The sequence below is a fragment of the Lissotriton vulgaris genome, chromosome 6, assembly GCF_964263255.1.
Source record: "Lissotriton vulgaris chromosome 6, aLisVul1.2, whole genome shotgun sequence".
Taxonomy (NCBI): Eukaryota; Metazoa; Chordata; class Amphibia; order Caudata; family Salamandridae; genus Lissotriton; species Lissotriton vulgaris.
Genome location: NC_141694.1, coordinates 1524620714 through 1524639653, shown reverse-complemented (window position 1 = coordinate 1524639653; position 18940 = coordinate 1524620714). Strand labels below are relative to the sequence as shown.

The window sequence follows — 18940 nt, the reverse complement described above, 5'->3', positions numbered from 1 at the left end:
TTTTGTTCTAACAAATGTAAGCAAAAACTCGGAAAAATGTAAGGACCTAACGATAAAGGTATCATTCTTTTTGTTGTAAAGATGTAAGACAATTGGTTAGCATCTTTCAAAGATGGCCACAGCCGACTTACGTGTGAACCTGTGTGTCTGAGCCCCATCACTGATGTATTTAACAAACCTATGACGCACAAAGGGTGACTAATGACAAACTACAATACATGTACTGTCGAGAAATCATAGGAAAAGAATTACCAGCTGAACTTTCCTGGAGAAGTGGGACTCTTCCATGAGCATCTGCACAAGCTCCTTCGTTCGATAGCATTAACACAACGGAGAGCGCAGCATGGCGCTCCAGGACAGCATACTCTCAAAACTGAAGGGCAAACATATGCAGCAGATATGCTACTTTTTACAATTTGGCCTAATGACCAGCAAGCGTTATCAAGTGGAAATAATGGAGTATATTTTTTCAGAGAATGGCCTCCTCCTAAGGAAGTATATGATGCATTCTTCACGCGAATGTCTTACTTTTTATGGAATATACAGATCTCACAGATAAGAATGCCTTCTATTGCAATGCATGAGCAGTGATGCATTCATTCTGTCAAATGGCTGTATATCTCTCCATGTTATGCAAATGATTTCAGCATATTGCAATGGTGGGTGAGCCAACACTTACAATCAAAAATGCCAGTTGCTCTCAGGCCGTGCAGGTGTAGTAAGTGTTAAGTATGCGGGGAACGGGATTTTGATATCAATTTATAATTATGATAAATTTAATAAAGAATCCCATTCATCTGTTTTTGGATCGTTGCTATCTGTCATTGAGGAAAGGACCACCCCCGCATTGGTTAGACAAACCCCATTAACTGACGCCACTCTGAAGAACCACTTACAACTGATGAAGTTTCAAAAGTTTATATAAAGATTAATTTGAATACGATACAATCCACTCAGGATAAAATCTCAAAAGAATACAAAATACAAAATCAAGTAATATCTCAGCTGCTTAAGCTTCGATGTGAAGTGGTTCCTCTACGTCATCTGCAGTAAGATAAAAACAATAATCAAGTTAATCTGTCCCTACTCTATACTATGTGACAATCCTACTTCGCAAGTTTCTTCCCTAAAAAGGTGTCAGCAGTTTGACTTCCAAAGAAGTTCAAACTCTCTTAGCCTCTAAAGGAAATCTTAAGTTTCAGAAGCAGTACCCTATCTGCCTACCCATCCGCTCTCTAAGGGTCCTCGGCCTACTGCTCCCTTGCGCTCTGATGTCTCAGCGCATCTGCTCAAGGCATCTACCCTTGCCTTTGCTCTGAGCAATTCGCCCTTCTCTGATTGCCCTCTCCTGCTTGCCAATTGCTACCTCCTCCCCGGGGTGCTGTCCCTAAAATACACAATCACAGTGTGGGTGGAACGCCCCTTGACGCCCACCACGGACTTTCCCCGATGATGTCAACTTCCTGCTTCTTCCATTCGTCCACTCCTTGCGTCGTCCGTTAAGTTGACCCTTCTCCTTTGGATGTCATCTTCATCATTTCATCGTCGACATTTATTGATTCTTTCAGATCATGTAACATATGAATTTTAGACAAGGCCTTAACTCTATGTCTCTTAACTTGACCCTGCTAGGTCCTGTGAATGGTCTTGTCAAAACATAGTCTATATTCAAAGTGTCTCTCCTCACGTTCGAGCAATAAGCTCCGTCCGGCATTGTCACCTTAAATCTAACAAGTGCTAGACTTCTCGGCTCTCATGTCCACATCGAGCTATTTACGACCTTCACAAGACCACTAAATTACATTCATGTGACTATGCTCTCTCGAACTCTTGACCAGTTAGGTTATAAACACAAATGACCTAAACTCTTCCAGCATTTCTACAAAAGCCCTCTACACAGTATAACCTTTGGCATACATTTATATATTCGTATTTTAGCAAAAGCCCTAGTTATACTTAAACATTCTACATCAAATATATACTACATAGAATACGACTGTATAGAATATAACCTATACATTTCCTTGGTTACATCTTTATGTAAGTTCTCTTATACATTTATCCACGTTTCTCCACGTTTACGCCTTTCCACGTTATTTTCTCTTCGCTTCTCCCAATGTAAAGTTACACATTTAAAGTTATACACGTACACGAAGTCTGCTGTGCACGTTTCTACATTTCCTAAGCATTTCTACACATTTCTATACATTTACCCTTCATGCATACGGGTCTTCTAAATCTAATGCAGTTTAACGTATGAATACATTTATATTTCCTATATCATGTTATCACATCCATTGGCCTTTATGCTATAGTCGCCAACTTTACATTACGATATGCGTTTCATTCCTATGGTTATAACATATACGTCTAGATATGGCTACTATATACTTTCTATTCAAATTGCGCTCTCTCAGTTCCCCCCTTTGATGACTTTTAGGAGTCATCACTAAAACAATTTGAATATATCTTTTATACCGAACTAGTTACATCAGTTCCTCTTTTTATCGATTCAAGTGTTCTCAGACTTTTATACTGTTGATCTTGTAGAACAGCTAGTCTCCTTTCTTGGTCTCTCATCGATCTTTGTAACTGGTTCGACCTATACCATTTATACAATTTTACTAATCCTAATAATGTAATTATACAAATTACTACTATTAATACAGGCTTCAAAATATACCAAAATATACTTTTGCCTAGATTAGCAAACCAACTTCCAACCTTTCCCACTCCATTTCCTACTTTTTCCCAGACATTTACTTTTGATAAATCTTCAATTTCTTGATGAATCTGTGTAATGTTCTGTATGACTTTCTCAAGTGGTTTTGAATTATCAGGAATATAAGTACAACATTCCTGAACTTTCAAAGCTTTACAAACTCCGCCTTCTTTTGCTAATATTACATCTAAAGCAAGTCTGTTCTGTAAAACCATTGCTCTAATCGACTGCATTTCACCCTCTACTAACATTAAAGATCTTGCAGTGCTGGCAGACAATCTATCCACGACTGTCGCTAACCTTCTAATCTTAACATCGTTAAGAATCAAACCTAACAATGGAAACATCGCTCCAAATACATCTCCTACTACTTCTGCATCTCCTACTTCCCTTTTCGTTCTCCTCGAAGCCTTTCCTTCTATGATCGCTAAATCCTTTGCATGATATATTTTGGGGAAGACAATTGCCAAGTAACACGAACCATACCAATTGTCTGGAAGTTTTACATAGGCATTTCTCCCACATACAAAATACACATTCGGAATAGCTTGCATCCCTTTCATAAAATCCTTTGTGTAGTACTCCAGTCTGAAAGAGTGCTCACAACTAACTTCACCTACAAATTCACTCTCATAATACGTTTTGCTTCGAGTTAAACATAACTTTCCTTTCTGCTTTCTATCCAATGCTATTGGACCATTGCTACCTTTCTTTTTGTGTGCCTTCTCTTCTTCTGTCCAGTCTATTTTCCATTGTCCTGACATTTTTAGAATCTTTTGCCGTCTGCATCGATCATCTACTTGTGCTATAAACCTTTTCTCTACTTCTGATACTTTGCAAGTCAGATTATTTCTACGTGCATATGATGTATCTAATGTATCCCAAGGAAGAAAGAATTTAGCCAGTCTATCTTCCTTTTTGTAGTAGTCCCACTTATTCATTTGCTTATAATTCGGAACTTCAGGCAGTACCGAATCATAATTTGAAAAGTAGTACTCAAACCCTTCTCTACCATAAAAAATACTAAGCAGTAAACTACATGTGATCCCATAAGTCAATGGGAGATGGTGATACCTAATGCCTTCATCTACAGAAGCCGGCAATTGCATACAAACGTAGCAATCTTTGGCCTCCATGGCATCGATATATTCATACAATAATTTGGCATATGCATTTGACCTAAAGTTTCCCTGTGACTCGTCTATGTGTAATCTACGAGCTTCATCTGCAAGTAACGCCTTTTCACGTATAACATTGCTCTCCTCCTTCCTTCCCACGAGAGCAGGTTTCAAAGTCGTTACAATTTTTACATTTGCTATTCTTTTATCATTATCATGTCCTGTCATGTAAGATATCGTTACTACTATGATTATGAGAAATATCACTATTGCTATAAGTGTACCTACTATACATCTAGCTTTTCTGTTTGGGTTGCCGTTCTCCATGTTATCAAAACAGCGTACCTCGTTCTCCAGCGAAAGTTCTCTTTCCAGTCTTTGGTTGTTTGTTTGCTTTCACAGTCTTTTAAAGTGCTTGTTATCAACAGGTGTCTTTTCACCACAATGTCTTTTTCTCTTCTTAGCAGCAGACAACCCTAGCCCTTCTCCGTCCTCTAAATGTAATCCCTAATTTTATTCTTCTTTCCACTCGGCGCTAGGTTATCTTCTTCTTTATAACATAAGTACAAAAAGTCTTTTATGCATCAACAATTATTGTCGGACCTGCAGCTTTCACAACAATAATTAACAGTTCAAAACGAATAACTTTTTCTTCTTCTTCTGTCATTTGCTGACCAACTGTTGGAAATTGTAGTCTTTTTAACACTAAATCTTGAATTTTACTCAAACGTGGGGGTATGGGAAGTGTGAAAGTCAGTAACCCCTCAGTCTCAAGCCCAGGCGCCAACATCCATATCTCCACTCTCACGACTGGATCGAGAGTGGTTACTTTCACACTCTTCACTCTCCCAGATTTCTGTCCCCAATACATCTGCTAGATAAGTCCACTCTGGGGTGGCGTACCTTCTGCAGGGCACACGTACCCTTCTTGATCTTCGTGGACTCTCAGTTCCTGAATCTGTCGTCTCGTCCTCCTGATCCGATTCTTCAGCGATCGGGGCAAGAGTTCTTTCCTTTTTCCTTTCCGAACTTGGCCTTTTCCTTCTCTCCGGCCAACTGGCTCCTTCACTCTTTGGTTTTCCGCTCCTTGTTCCAGGAACTGTCTCTTGGTCACTCTCAGTTTGTCCGATATCTGTGTCGGATTCCCAATTACTTTCTTCTCCTGAGGCAACTTCGGTCCCACTCGTGTCCTGACTTTCGTCGCCCTGCTCCAACACAGTTTCAGCTTCTTCGATCACCTCCACAGCTTGGCTTTCCCCCTCTATGGCTTCTCCGCTTCCCGCCGGATTCTCATCCGAGAGAGGAGCTGTGTCTTCTGGAGGTGTTGGCACTTTTCGGGTGTGTGAGGCATGTATCCAGTTTGGCAGACCTCCACACTTCACTGCAGTATTCGTTACAAGTATGACTTGAAACGGCCCTCGCCAACGCACGTCTAAGCAATTCTTCCTGACATGCTTCTTCGCCAGGACCCAGTCTCCTGGACTCAGGTCATGGCACAAGTCTTGTATTGATGGAACCTCTGCAGCCTGGACCTGGAGGGACACAGAATTAACGGCATCAGATAGTCCCTTGCAGTAGTCCAAGATCAAATCGTCTGTGATGTTCACTAGCGCTGCAGTCGGAACCGATGGCAATCTCATAGCTCTCCCCATTAGCACTTCATGTGGAGAGAGGCCTGTTCTTCTATCAGGTGTGCTACGTATACTCATGAGAACTACTGGAAGTGCGTCTGGCCAACTCAGGGATGTCGATGAACAAACCTTAGCCAGTCTGGACTTGATAGTACTGTTAATTTGCTCTACGATCCCTGAGGCTTCCGGTCGATAGCTGCAGTGTAACTTCTGATCGATATTTAAAGCTGAGCACAGCATCTTCACCACTTCGCTATTGAAATGAGTTCCTCTGTCCGATTCCAAAGAGGATGGCACCCCAAACCTCGGTATCAACTCTCTAAGTAACAATTTTGCTACTGTAAGTGTATCACACCTACGTGTAGGGTAAGCCTCAACCCATCTAGAAAATATACAAACAATCACCAGCACGTATCTGAGTCTGTTGCATGGAGGCATTTCTATGAAGTCAATCTGCATCCTATTGAAAGGCCCCCCAGACCTTCCTACGTGACTCAAGGTAACTGGTGTTCTCTTACCCACATTTAGTTGCTGACAGATCGTACATCGCTGACACACTGCTTCTGCCGCTACTCTAAATTTAGGGTTAAACCACGTTTGTCTGAATACTCTCACCATAGCATCTCTTCCTATGTGTGCTGATCCATGCAATTTCCTTGCCATGGGACTAACAAACTCATTTGGTAATACTGCCCTTCCGTCGGCAGACACCCAGAAATTCATTTCACCTTTTCCGCACCCAGCTGTTTCCCAGCCCTTTTTCTCCTCATCTGGTGCATTTTCCTGTACTGCTCTCAATTCATCCCACGTATCTACAGTGTCTAACAACATGGTCAATTCAGTCATTTCCTGGATTCCCCCCACTTTTGTATCAGTGTGAGAATATCCCTGCTCTGCGCAATAACGCGCTACCTCATCTGCATATTTATTTCCTAGTGATACAAAATCCGTGTTTTTGGTATGAGCTACACATTTGACCACAGCTATGGCCATTGGTTTTTGCAAAGCCTCTAACAGTAGTTTCACGAATTCTCCATTCCTAATAGGAGAACCCGAGGAGGTCATGTAACCTCTTTGAGACCACAACTGCCCGTAATCATGAACTACGCCGAAACCATACTGACTATCGGTGTATATAGTGACTCGAAGTCTATCGCCTGCTAAGCAAGCACGAGTCAAAGCCACAATTTCAGCTACCTGTGCGGAGTGTACTCCTTCCAGGCAAGCGGCTTCTATAACTCTGGTAATCGTGCATACTGCATAAGCTGCTCTCAGCTGACCGACATCGTTTCTTACACATGAACCATCAACGAAGAAAATTTCGTCTGGGTCTGTCAATGGCTCATCTACGATATCAGGTCTCGGTTTGGTACATAGTTCAGTCACATCGAGGCAGTCATGTTCTGTACAATTTTCGTCGTCCACTTCATTCGGAAGTGGCATCAAGGTTGCAGGATTCAAGACAGAGCATCTCTTTATGGTCACATTCTCGGCAGCCAGTATGACCTGCTCGTAGCGTGTGAGCCTGCTGTTCGTCAGATGCTGAGTCTTCGTCCTTGTCATTAACAGTTCTACAGAATGTGGTACATACACTTCTAACGGATGACCCATAACTACGCTTTCAGATCTTTCAATGCTGACACCCGTTGCAGCTACGGATTTGAGACATCCGGGCAACGCTGCGGCTACTGGATCTAATGTAGCCGAGAAATACGCCACTGGCCTGCGCGCATCTCCATGGACCTGTGCTAATACCGCTAAAGCGCATCCCTCTCTCTCGCAGCAGTAAAGCAAAAAAGGTTTCTTATAATCTGGCATTCCTAAAGCCGGGGCGCGACATAAGTCCTCCCTCAGCTGCAAAAACGCCATCAAACAATCTTTGTCCCATGGTACCGGATCACTTACTCCTTTGTGCGTCAGTTGTAATAACGGTTTTGCCTTCAGCGAAAAGTTTGCTATCCACTGTCGACAATAACCAACCATGCCTAGAAACATCCTGACTTCTCTTTGTGTTGTAGGCGCGTTCATTTTCATAATCGCCTCTATTCTGTCTGGAGACACCTTCCGCTTTCCCTTTTCAATCCTATGGCCCAAGTATTGCACCTCAGTCTTACAATATTGCAACTTACTTGGAGACACCTTGTGTCCGTTCTCAGCCAAGTGATTTAACAAGGTGATGGTGTCTTCCTTGCAAGCTTCCTCAGTTTCTGACGCAACTAGGAGGTCGTCTATGTACTGGACTAGAACTGAATTCTTGGGCAGTACTAGACTCTCAAGATTTCGTTTCAATAACTGGTTAAAGATCGATGGGCTCTCTGTATACCCCTGAGGGATACGACACCATGTTAAGACGCGATCTTCCAGCTTGAAAGCGAAAAGATACTGGCTCTCTTCGTCTAACGGTATCGAAAAGAAAGCCTGACACAAATCTATCACGGTAAACCATTCAGCTTGGAACGGTATCTGAAACAATATGACTGATGGATTCGGTACCACTGGACAACATGAAACAACAATGTTATTAATCTTTCGGAGATCCTGCACTATCCTGTATTTTCCACTAGGTTTCTGCAAACCCATGATCGGGGAGTTACATGGACTTCCCACGATCTCCTTCAGTATTCCCTGCTTAATCATGGATTCGATCACAGGCTTAATCCCTGCAATCGTCTCTGGCGTTAGCTTATACTGTGGTGTTCTTGGATACTCAGCATGGGGTCTTACCAAGATTTTTACCGGGTCTACTCCTTTGATCAATCCTATTTCTTCCCCAGTAAAATCCCATACCTCAGCTGAGACTTTCTCTCTCAAGTCTTGTGGAAGCTCCTCCACTGTTAAGGTAGGATAAAGTTCCACACATTCCCTTGAGTTTACAACTTTGAAATCAGCGTCCTCATCATTGGTCTGCACTTCTACCCCCTCAGGTGTGCAATGTATCGTGCAATTCAGTTTGCACAGCAAATCTCTCCCTAATAAGCACACAGGACTAGAATCGCAGATCACGAACTGATGTTCGTCACTGTAATTCCCTATCCTTACCGACACTGGTTCGGTCAAGGGATTTGTCATCCTTTTGTTCGCAACTCCTACCACCTGTACCGTTTCTCCTGACATTGGCAGACCCGGGACTACCGCAGATCTCAACGTAGATCGAGTGGCCCCTGTATCCACCAAAAAGGTTGTAGGACATCCCGCTATTTCAGCCTCTACGTATGGTCCTCTCTGATCTACTTCCAAGGCGGCTCCTAGAGTACAGTCTTCGTCCCTACTCGCCCGCTGCCCCGTAAGAGGATCAACGTAGTAACATTCCTCTCCTCCTACAAACAATGGCATCTGTCTGTAGGTTTTTCCTCCGTTCGTGATGCGAGGTGGTTGAGGAAACGGGGCTCGAGGAGTCTGAGTCCCCCCTTTGACAAGCCTGCCCTTCGGGACTATGGCTCCCTTAACCACGTTGTTCTGGACCTCTTCCTCCTCCTGCTCTAATTCCCCTGACTCAACATTGTAAGGACACTCGCGTCGCCAATGTCCCACCTCATTACACTGATGGCATCTCGTCGTCTTTTTCAGTGTCGCGATATCCATTCTCGGTCTCGGTCTTTCTTCCTCGTCTCTGCTCTGATTATTCTGTTTCTTTGCCTGCGTTCCTATTCCCTGCTGCCGCGGTTTATCCTTTCCAGCAGCTTGCATTTGCACTAGCATTAACTTTTCTTTAAGCTTCTTTGCCTTAGAGTCTATTTCGTCACTACAATACCTTGCGTACCTCAGAATTTCATCTAAAGGTTTGTTCTGCCAACAGATCAGATGCTGTTGGATCATTAGGCATATTTCTGGTCTTAATCCTAAGACAAACTTTGAAACAAACTGTCCTATGTCCTTGGGATCCATTACATCTAACCCGCTGTATTGTTTGAATGCTTTCAGCAATCTTTCGTAAAACTCATGCACTGTCTCTTTCGGCTCTTGGGTAGTCCGATCTATCTTTACCCAGTCTATGTCTTGTACCGGCACTTTCTCTTTTAGCCATGTTATTACTCTCTCGTACTTTTCCATGACTCTATCAGATGGACCATTCGTCCGGGTATCTCTTGATGGCTCAGAAGTGGGCCATTCAACACTACGCTTGCACGCCGTCCACAAGTCTCCGGGTACTACGATATCGAACAGTGTGTTCAAATCGATCCACAGTACCTTCGAGATCTTCACGAATCTCTCTACCTGCTTATACCACTCGACAGGATTATCCCTAAGCTTTGGGAAGGAATTGGTGAATGCCGCCAAATCCCCCCTACTCCAGGGCACATGAACGTAGCTTCCATTCGCGATTTCTCGCAAAGGGAAGGCTTCCATTCGCATCAAGCCTGTGTCCTGGGAGCCCTCAAGTACACTCCGTCTAACAGAGCCCTTTCTGGACCATCTTTCCTCCCATCTATCTAGATCTCTCCATATCCTGATACTTACGATCAATTCCCTTATGTGTACTTTCAGCGCGATCGTTCTGCGATCATCCAAATCCTGATCCGTGCAAGTTAGCCTGTGGTTGCTCTGTAAAGCCTTAGTTCGTGACAGGTCTACCATGTACCTGTTTGCTAAATTAGATAAGTTCTCATGAACTGACCTCGCTCTTCGAGTAATATCTTTGGATAGAAACAGTATCTCATCTGGTGTATATGAGTTTAATCTCTCTAGTTGCACTGTACCATCAATCAATTCATCCAGATCTGCCTTCAAACTCATCAAATCAAGCCGTTTCGCTTTTATTTCAGCTTTCAGCATTTCAGTTCTATGTTCTTCTCTCATATCCCTCTCACCTCCACTATGCGCCCTACGCCTGAGTACAGGTGAGTTATGAGGAGTCTTCCTTCCATCTCTTCGTTCCCACCCTTCTAGATCCCAAGCCTTTCCATCGTCCCGTGGGGTATGGTGGAATAAGGCTCCTTCCCCCAACCCTACGTTCCGATTTTTCGGTTCGGTTTCTCCAGATGTGAGATAGGATCCACCGTTCGGTTCTAACCCATTATAACTTGCTTGTTTTCTGGTGTCACTTAACAAAATGAAAGGCCCTCGCCGATCTTCCGTGTTCCCGTGATCTCTTTCATGATCACCGGATGCATGGCGAGATGTTTCGCGACTCCCTGAATTCTCATGACTCCTTCCGCTGTCCCCGGATGTATGTCGAGACGCTTCGCGACTCTCCATATTTCCGTGACTCCAATGTCTCGCATTCTCACCTGGGGCATGGTGTGTGCACCTGAAGGTATTCCGGTACTCCTGTGTCCTATGTTCCCCTTCACTGAAGGTGACACGAGGCACTTCGCCACACCCTGCACTCCTGTCTTCGCACATTAGCCTATTGCTGTTATCAGTAGGATAAGTATCTCTTCTGCTCTCTTGGCTTCCTCCCTCCCACTCGGGGCTGCTTTCGCCAGCTCCACAATGGGAGAGAATCCTGTTATCCTGCTCTCTCCACTCGGATCCCGTTTCTAAACTTTTATTCCGAGCCTCTTCGGCCGCATCCCATTCTCTCAGGTATTCCCTTAATTCCTTATGGGTTTTCGGTTTTGGTCCCCTTAAGTCCATTGGTCCTCTTCGACCTCCCTGTTCTACCCTGGGACCTGCTGCGGAATCAAATGGGGTACTCCGACTTATTGGTGCCCGTATCTGCCTGTGGGGATTCATTGTGGCATTCCTATTCTCCTCTTCTGCTCTTTCATTATCCCATCGTGCCTGTTCCTCCTGCTGGACCCCTTCCGGGTTGTAGATTGACACAATAGGGCCTATGGTGACCGGGACCTGCAAAGCGTCCGGCATTTGGTATGACCTAGCGCATTGCGTCTCCGGCACCTTCTGGACCACAAATCTTCCCACTACTCTCTGTTCAGGACTAGCTTGGGGTATTTCTACGGTCTTAGTAGCGTCCCACTCTGATACCGGGATCGACTTATACTCTCCCCACCTAGTTCCGTCTACTTGCGGTAATATGGGACTCGCAAGTTCACCGCTATATGGAGGTGGTCTATCTGTTAACAACCTTTCTATTAGATCCTCCTCCGACTCACTTTCCTCATCTTCCTGTTCTAGGGGTTTCCTTTCTCCCGTAGCCTCTATCATGGTGAACAGTTTGTCCGCTTCTATCTTTTGTACCCTCCATTTCTTAGCTTCATCGTCCCATTTAGCATCCTGCACTGCTTTTACCGATCTTCTCACTCTTTCTTGGCGCCTCTTTACGCCCCTTTCGTGTGCTGTTCTAAACCACACACCAAGAGCTTCAAATTGTGTTGGCCTCGGTAGAGGTTTCATCGAAAGCATCGTCGCCTTCAGTTGGTTCAATACTTCTAATTTAAACGTTCCAAATCGTGGGAACGCTAGTTCTTTTTGCCCTTCGGTTAGCCTGTGCCACTCGGAAATCCATAATATCGAGTGTAGGCCTACATTTACTGCCATATGATATGCAGGTGTGCCTTCTGGTGGAGCTTCTTCTCCGGCATATAAATTTCTCCTTTTCTTTTTAAAGATTTTCCCTAAACCCTTGAAACACTTCATTTTGTTGACGTACGATATTTCTTACTTATTTGCGTCTAGATAACAACCGCCAATCCCTGTGCGACTCTCGCTAATCAGCCTATCCCAGCACGGTTCTCTCTTCTTCAGCGGCTTCCCTCGTTTCTCAACTCGTCTCACGATTTCACATGCGTTTTCATTCATACATTGAAAAATGACTACTTCCGTCCAAGCGATCACTTTTCTCTGACTGTACGGCCACAGTCTACTGTAATTGCTACCTCAACTGGCACAGCGTCTTTCCTCTTACGGTCGGACACTTGCCTTAACTGATAGGTTACTTACACGCAGTAAAAGTACGACCAGCGTCCGCTACTCATTCACTCACACATACGCTCCCCCTATCATCGGTCTGTCGGGAAATCAATGGTACCTCATGACCCCCTTTCAATGGTAGACAAATTACTCTAGGTGTTCGATACACCTGAACCACTTAAGTCCTCTGGACATAAGATTTCATCCAGTTGCGCGCGCTCACAACTTTCCCTCAATCACACTACAGGCATTCAACTCCGCTTGACATTACAACACAGGAACAACATAAAACACCGCAATCTTACAACGCATGACCCTTATACTCACTCTCGACCGACTCTGCTGCTTTTCTCTCGACGCACCATCAGCACCGTCTTCGGCTGCAATTCTTCTTCTGGTCGACGATGACTAGGGACCTTGGGGTAAACTAACCTGGCCTAGGTCGTCTTCCTCAAGAAGATAACCATCAAATTCTGCTACCAACTGCGGGGAACGGGATTTTGATATCAATTTATAATTATGATAAATTTAATAAAGAATCCCATTCATCTGTTTTTGGATCGTTGCTATCTGTCATTGAGGAAAGGACCACCCCCGCATTGGTTAGACAAACCCCATTAACTGACGCCACTCTGAAGAACCACTTACAACTGATGAAGTTTCAAAAGTTTATATAAAGATTAATTTGAATACGATACAATCCACTCAGGATAAAATCTCAAAAGAATACAAAATACAAAATCAAGTAATATCTCAGCTGCTTAAGCTTCGATGTGAAGTGGTTCCTCTACGTCATCTGCAGTAAGATAAAAACAATAATCAAGTTAATCTGTCCCTACTCTATACTATGTGACAATCCTACTTCGCAAGTTTCTTCCCTAAAAAGGTGTCAGCAGTTTGACTTCCAAAGAAGTTCAAACTCTCTTAGCCTCTAAAGGAAATCTTAAGTTTCAGAAGCAGTACCCTATCTGCCTACCCATCCGCTCTCTAAGGGTCCTCGGCCTACTGCTCCCTTGCGCTCTGATGTCTCAGCGCATCTGCTCAAGGCATCTACCCTTGCCTTTGCTCTGAGCAATTCGCCCTTCTCTGATTGCCCTCTCCTGCTTGCCAATTGCTACCTCCTCCCCGGGGTGCTGTCCCTAAAATACACAATCACAGTGTGGGTGGAACGCCCCTTGACGCCCACCACGGACTTTCCCCGATGATGTCAACTTCCTGCTTCTTCCATTCGTCCACTCCTTGCGTCGTCCGTTAAGTTGACCCTTCTCCTTTGGATGTCATCTTCATCATTTCATCGTCGACATTTATTGATTCTTTCAGATCATGTAACATATGAATTTTAGACAAGGCCTTAACTCTATGTCTCTTAACTTGACCCTGCTAGGTCCTGTGAATGGTCTTGTCAAAACATAGTCTATATTCAAAGTGTCTCTCCTCACGTTCGAGCAATAAGCTCCGTCCGGCATTGTCACCTTAAATCTAACAAGTGCTAGACTTCTCGGCTCTCATGTCCACATCGAGCTATTTACGACCTTCACAAGACCACTAAATTACATTCATGTGACTATGCTCTCTCGAACTCTTGACCAGTTAGGTTATAAACACAAATGACCTAAACTCTTCCAGCATTTCTACAAAAGCCCTCTACACAGTATAACCTTTGGCATACATTTATATATTCGTATTTTAGCAAAAGCCCTAGTTATACTTAAACATTCTACATCAAATATATACTACATAGAATACGACTGTATAGAATATAACCTATACATTTCCTTGGTTACATCTTTATGTAAGTTCTCTTATACATTTATCCACGTTTCTCCACGTTTACGCCTTTCCACGTTATTTTCTCTTCGCTTCTCCCAATGTAAAGTTACACATTTAAAGTTATACACGTACACGAAGTCTGCTGTGCACGTTTCTACATTTCCTAAGCATTTCTACACATTTCTATACATTTACCCTTCATGCATACGGGTCTTCTAAATCTAATGCAGTTTAACGTATGAATACATTTATATTTCCTATATCATGTTATCACATCCATTGGCCTTTATGCTATAGTCGCCAACTTTACATTACGATATGCGTTTCATTCCTATGGTTATAACATATACGTCTAGATATGGCTACTATATACTTTCTATTCAAATTGCGCTCTCTCAAGTAATTGGAGGAAACTGGCCTGGAGTGATGGAATGCCTCTTTCCAGCTCCCTATCCTCATGCCTGTGTCCCATGTTGTGTCACACCCCTGCCTTTGTTCAATCATGTCCTCCCTCCCACCCATGGCCCTGTTTCCTGCCATCATCCCACACTTCAATGGTTACAGAAGGTAAAACAGAAATAAATAAATGCCTAAAATGGCGGCTGTTTTGAAACTGAGTTAGACTACAGTGTTCCATGAAAATAGCTGGCAGAGTGCAGAAGAACAGGGTGAGAGCCCACTCTGGGTGGGAGACCTCCCCTTCGACACCAGCACACACACGTACACACACTCACACCACACTCACACACAGACACACATAAGCACGCATACCTCCCTCACCCCAACCTTAGTTAAAAATATAGCACAACGGTAAAGAATCCTGAAAAAAATATATAGTCGGCAAAGAGAACTTCAGTCAGAGGTATTTTAACATCTTTTCCCATCATGGACAACTTCGGGCGAACTGGAAGTTATAAAATACAATTAACCCATGGAAGGTTTTAGGAATAGGTGGATGTGAGAGCTAGTTAAGATTTTACATTGGGATGCCTGCCTGGGAGATTATTAATTTATGAAGTGAATTGATGGAGCAGCCGCTTTTAAGGATGCCTTCACTGCACACATCACTCCACTGTGCCTCCGAGGCTTTTATTGACCCCAGAGAGCTTATTTATTCATAAACTGCTGTTAAAAATATATTTTGCCGTTGTTTGCTCAGTTTCATGGAAATGCATTTCCATTGAACTTACTTAGAACTAAAAAGGGAAATTAACGCTTTAACAAGATAAGCGCCATCCAAAATTGAACATAAAAAAAATAAAAAAAACACTTCCATATTTAATTATGTTCGTAATTTTAAAATATAACACGTGTGAACTGTATAGGTGGGCGGGAACTCTTAGTTTTACTAAAGCAACGTCTAGTGCCTTTGAAAGCAATAGGAGAGTGGCCCCAGAAATATGAGATCCAAAACACAAAATGAGAGGCAGCTACTTTAGCATTATTGCAAATATCTTTAATATCCAATAACTAGTTTATTTTGTTGCTAAACAGAGGGTTGCAATGAATGAAATAGGGCATTAGCATGTATATTCGTAGTGCATTGGTCAGACGTTTTCAGTAGGATGTCCCACGCACATTTTACAATTTCGTTTTACTGGCCTGACAAATGTTATTAGGAATTTCTATGGCAAGTGGAAATTGCTAAAATTATTCTTTCTCCTTGATTAGTTTTCATTTTTTTCAAGTCTTTGTCTAGTTGTAGGCCTACCAGACAGTGTCGTTTCTGTGGCTTGTCACCTAGAAGGAATATTCACTGACATGACATCTTTGTCAACCTAAGCCATCAGCCTTCAACCTGCTTCTGAGGTCTGAAAATGGCAGAAAGAAAACAGAAAGTAAACAGCTCTCTTAATGCCTCAATACTATCTCTTCCTGCCATTGCTTTCTTGATCCTTGACACCAGGGATAGCTAAGGTAGTCCAGAGGTGCCAGAGAACAATCCCAGGAGCACAGCGGATACCCTTGGGTGTGCATTATTGGCGTAAGAGTTCTGATGGAGGACACCATAAGGTCTTCTTGTCTTCACAGTTTTTACAGTCTATTGTAGTTTTCTTCTTTATTTTTGACCATTGCGTTGCATTTTGATTTACTCTTGTTTTTCAGTCTTTTGTTTGGGCAACTAGATGTGACTGTCGACTACACACATTCTAGACAGGGTCAGATATTTCCATTCTGTTCTGTCTAAACTATCAAAAAAAATATTTTGTCTGTTCAGAGTTTGCACTTAGTCAAACTTACCACTTTCAGATATTTAAAACCAAGGCGGTGGCAGTGGAAAAATGTGGAAGTATGCTAATGGTTCAAAATAACAACATGAAGAATTCACTGAGGATCCACAATAGGACATATTATTTGCACCGCTGAAATCAGCAGGAAGATATCTGAAAATCAGCTGGAGGGATTGGTTAGCATCCATCCAAAAACGAAGGCAATCACTCCAGCAATAACTATACCACAAATGCATAAGGGTAACTCACATAATTCGCATACAATTGCATTGTACGTGTTTAACTAGCACTGCGACAGATAACATGAGGCACCACATTAGGTGACATGCGCCACGTGATGCTAATGTTCTTTTCTTCACAAAAAAAATTGCTTTTGCACCATAGTTTGTTAAAGTAGCACTTGCATGCTTTTCGCAATAAGGGCTTTTAGCACAGCCACACATTTTTAATATGGCGCTTGTTAAAAAGTCAGTGTTTAGGACACTTTTTGTTATTAAAAGAGGGACTTGTAACTATTTGATTATTTATAGTGGATGTGCCCCCCCTCCCAAAAAAAAGTTATATTGTCTCCCTGAGAGTTTGTTATAAAAGTCGAGGAAGTAATACTAATTACTCGAGGGCAAGGTTGGACCAGTGTAGCTGACTCCACTGTGCCCTAACTTGTGTGCTACAATATGTTAATTAGTGAGCCTCTATGTTCAATGAATTCACAGTATTTCACTACGTCCTATTACTGGCAGTGCCTAGAAATATCAATTGGCCAATGATTGTCCGATTTGCATTTTCTTTCTGTTATCCATAGCACACAGTAATTTTAGTAGGCCTTCTGGGGAACACCCATCCCTCTTTTAACAAGACACTGACTCATAAAATGATAAGATTAAGGCACAATTGGAGATGTTAGCTGACAAAGAAGGCAGGACCAGCACCTCCATCACCGCACTATTAAAATTGCCCCAGAGATGAAAAATAAAATGGTAATAAATTAACGTTTTAATCATTTTTTTTCACTAACCTGAGTCCCGGGATGAGTGTCAGGGTATGGGTGGGACCATTGGTGGTGGGTGGTAGAAGCAGGGATGAGAGGTGGGCTGGGCACTTAAGTTTCAAGTGCGCATGTCACTTTGGCCGGCTATCTTGCGATGGCCAGCCAGACATGCGCACTTTAAACCTCTCGAACTGAGCTGTCCTTAAAAGTGTGTGGAGGGCAACCACTGGCCTCCAGTGCCCTTGAGAGCGCGTAGAGAACCCATTCCATCCAATCCTGGCGCTTCTCGAGCAGTACAAGGGTTAGTTAGAGGAGTTGGCTGGGGCCCGCACTGGACGAGAGAAGAACAATGGAACTGGAGCAAGGACGTGCAGCAAGGTAAGTGAATAATTTTACATTTTTTAAAAATGTATTTAATGTGCTAATGTGTACTAAATCGTCAGCATGCATTACATTACTGTTTCAAAGTTAAATATTTAACTTTAAAATGATAATGTAATGCATGTTGACAATTTAGTTAATATGATTGCATGCATGCACACACCGATTTGCCCGTCCACCATTCTCGTAGTTGGCAGCTGTCACTGAAAGAAGGCAAACTCGAAGTTGAGGAAGTGTTGTTTTTCAGAAACCTCAGCCAATAAGGTTCATGAAACTGACCTTTTACTGAGAAGGCCAACAAAACCCTGCAATAGTGAGCATTTCCACTATAAAACGGTGCACAGAAATTCCTGTTAGAGACAGTTGTCACTCACAAAGCAATCATGTTAATTGTGCGGGTGCTGGAATGAGGTCTCCTGTCTTCTATATGTCTCCATTCAGTATTTCTTAATCTTCACAGTACAGTGCAAATCAATTCCAGCCCCACCAACATTAATGAGGTGGACAATTTGCTAATTTTTGCTGAAAGTTCCCTTGTACTGTGAGGGATTTGAGGAGCCTTCACACTGAGGTGAAGCTGATCACTGCTCAATTGTGTTATAACCAAAGGCTGATTTTGTTTGAAGCCTAGGTAGAACAGTGGGGCATATTATCAAGGGGGTTTATCTCCGCTTTTTTGGCTTTAAAAGCCAAGAAAGCGGAGATAAAATTATCTCCCTATTACCTAGCTGCCACTAACACCAGTTAGCGACAGCTAGTAGGAGATAGCGGCCATCTTGGGCCCCACTTTGCATGTCAGTGATATTTATCACTAATGAGATGCAAAGTGGGCGTGCCAAGATATTAGAGACTGAAAACAGTCGCTAACATCGCTATCTCCTATTACCAACTTTTGGAGATATTCGCGCTAAGCGGGAATATCTCCAAAAGCTAACACCTGCCCTGAGCAGTTCTTAGCCATGTTATCCAATGGGAGGTGGATAACATGGCTAAGAGCATTAGCTCGCTAATGCATGAATATCGCTGACTTTTCAGCGATATTCATGCTTTGCGGCGATTTTTACCGCATTTGCGTTAAACCTTGGTAATACCAAGGTTTATTTGCAGTAAAAATCGCCGATGTGCGGCGATATTTTTTGTCTCTAAACAAGTTAGAGACAAAAATTATCGCTAGTTGTTGGTAATATGCCCCACTATTTTTTAACTAGAAGCTGTTTCTTTAGGCTTTTGTTTACTGAGAACTGGCCTAACTTACTCCTGCGGAGAAGTGAGCCTTCTTAAGAAAA

The 18940-nt window shown here is 43.0% G+C and overlaps 1 protein-coding gene across 3 annotated transcripts in view; it reads right to left on the bottom strand.

Annotated features, from left to right (window-relative positions):
* PLCB1 (phospholipase C beta 1) overlaps positions 1-18940 on the bottom strand; it is a 2298721-nt gene that overhangs the window by 1531320 nt on the left and 748461 nt on the right. The window lies entirely within an intron of this gene.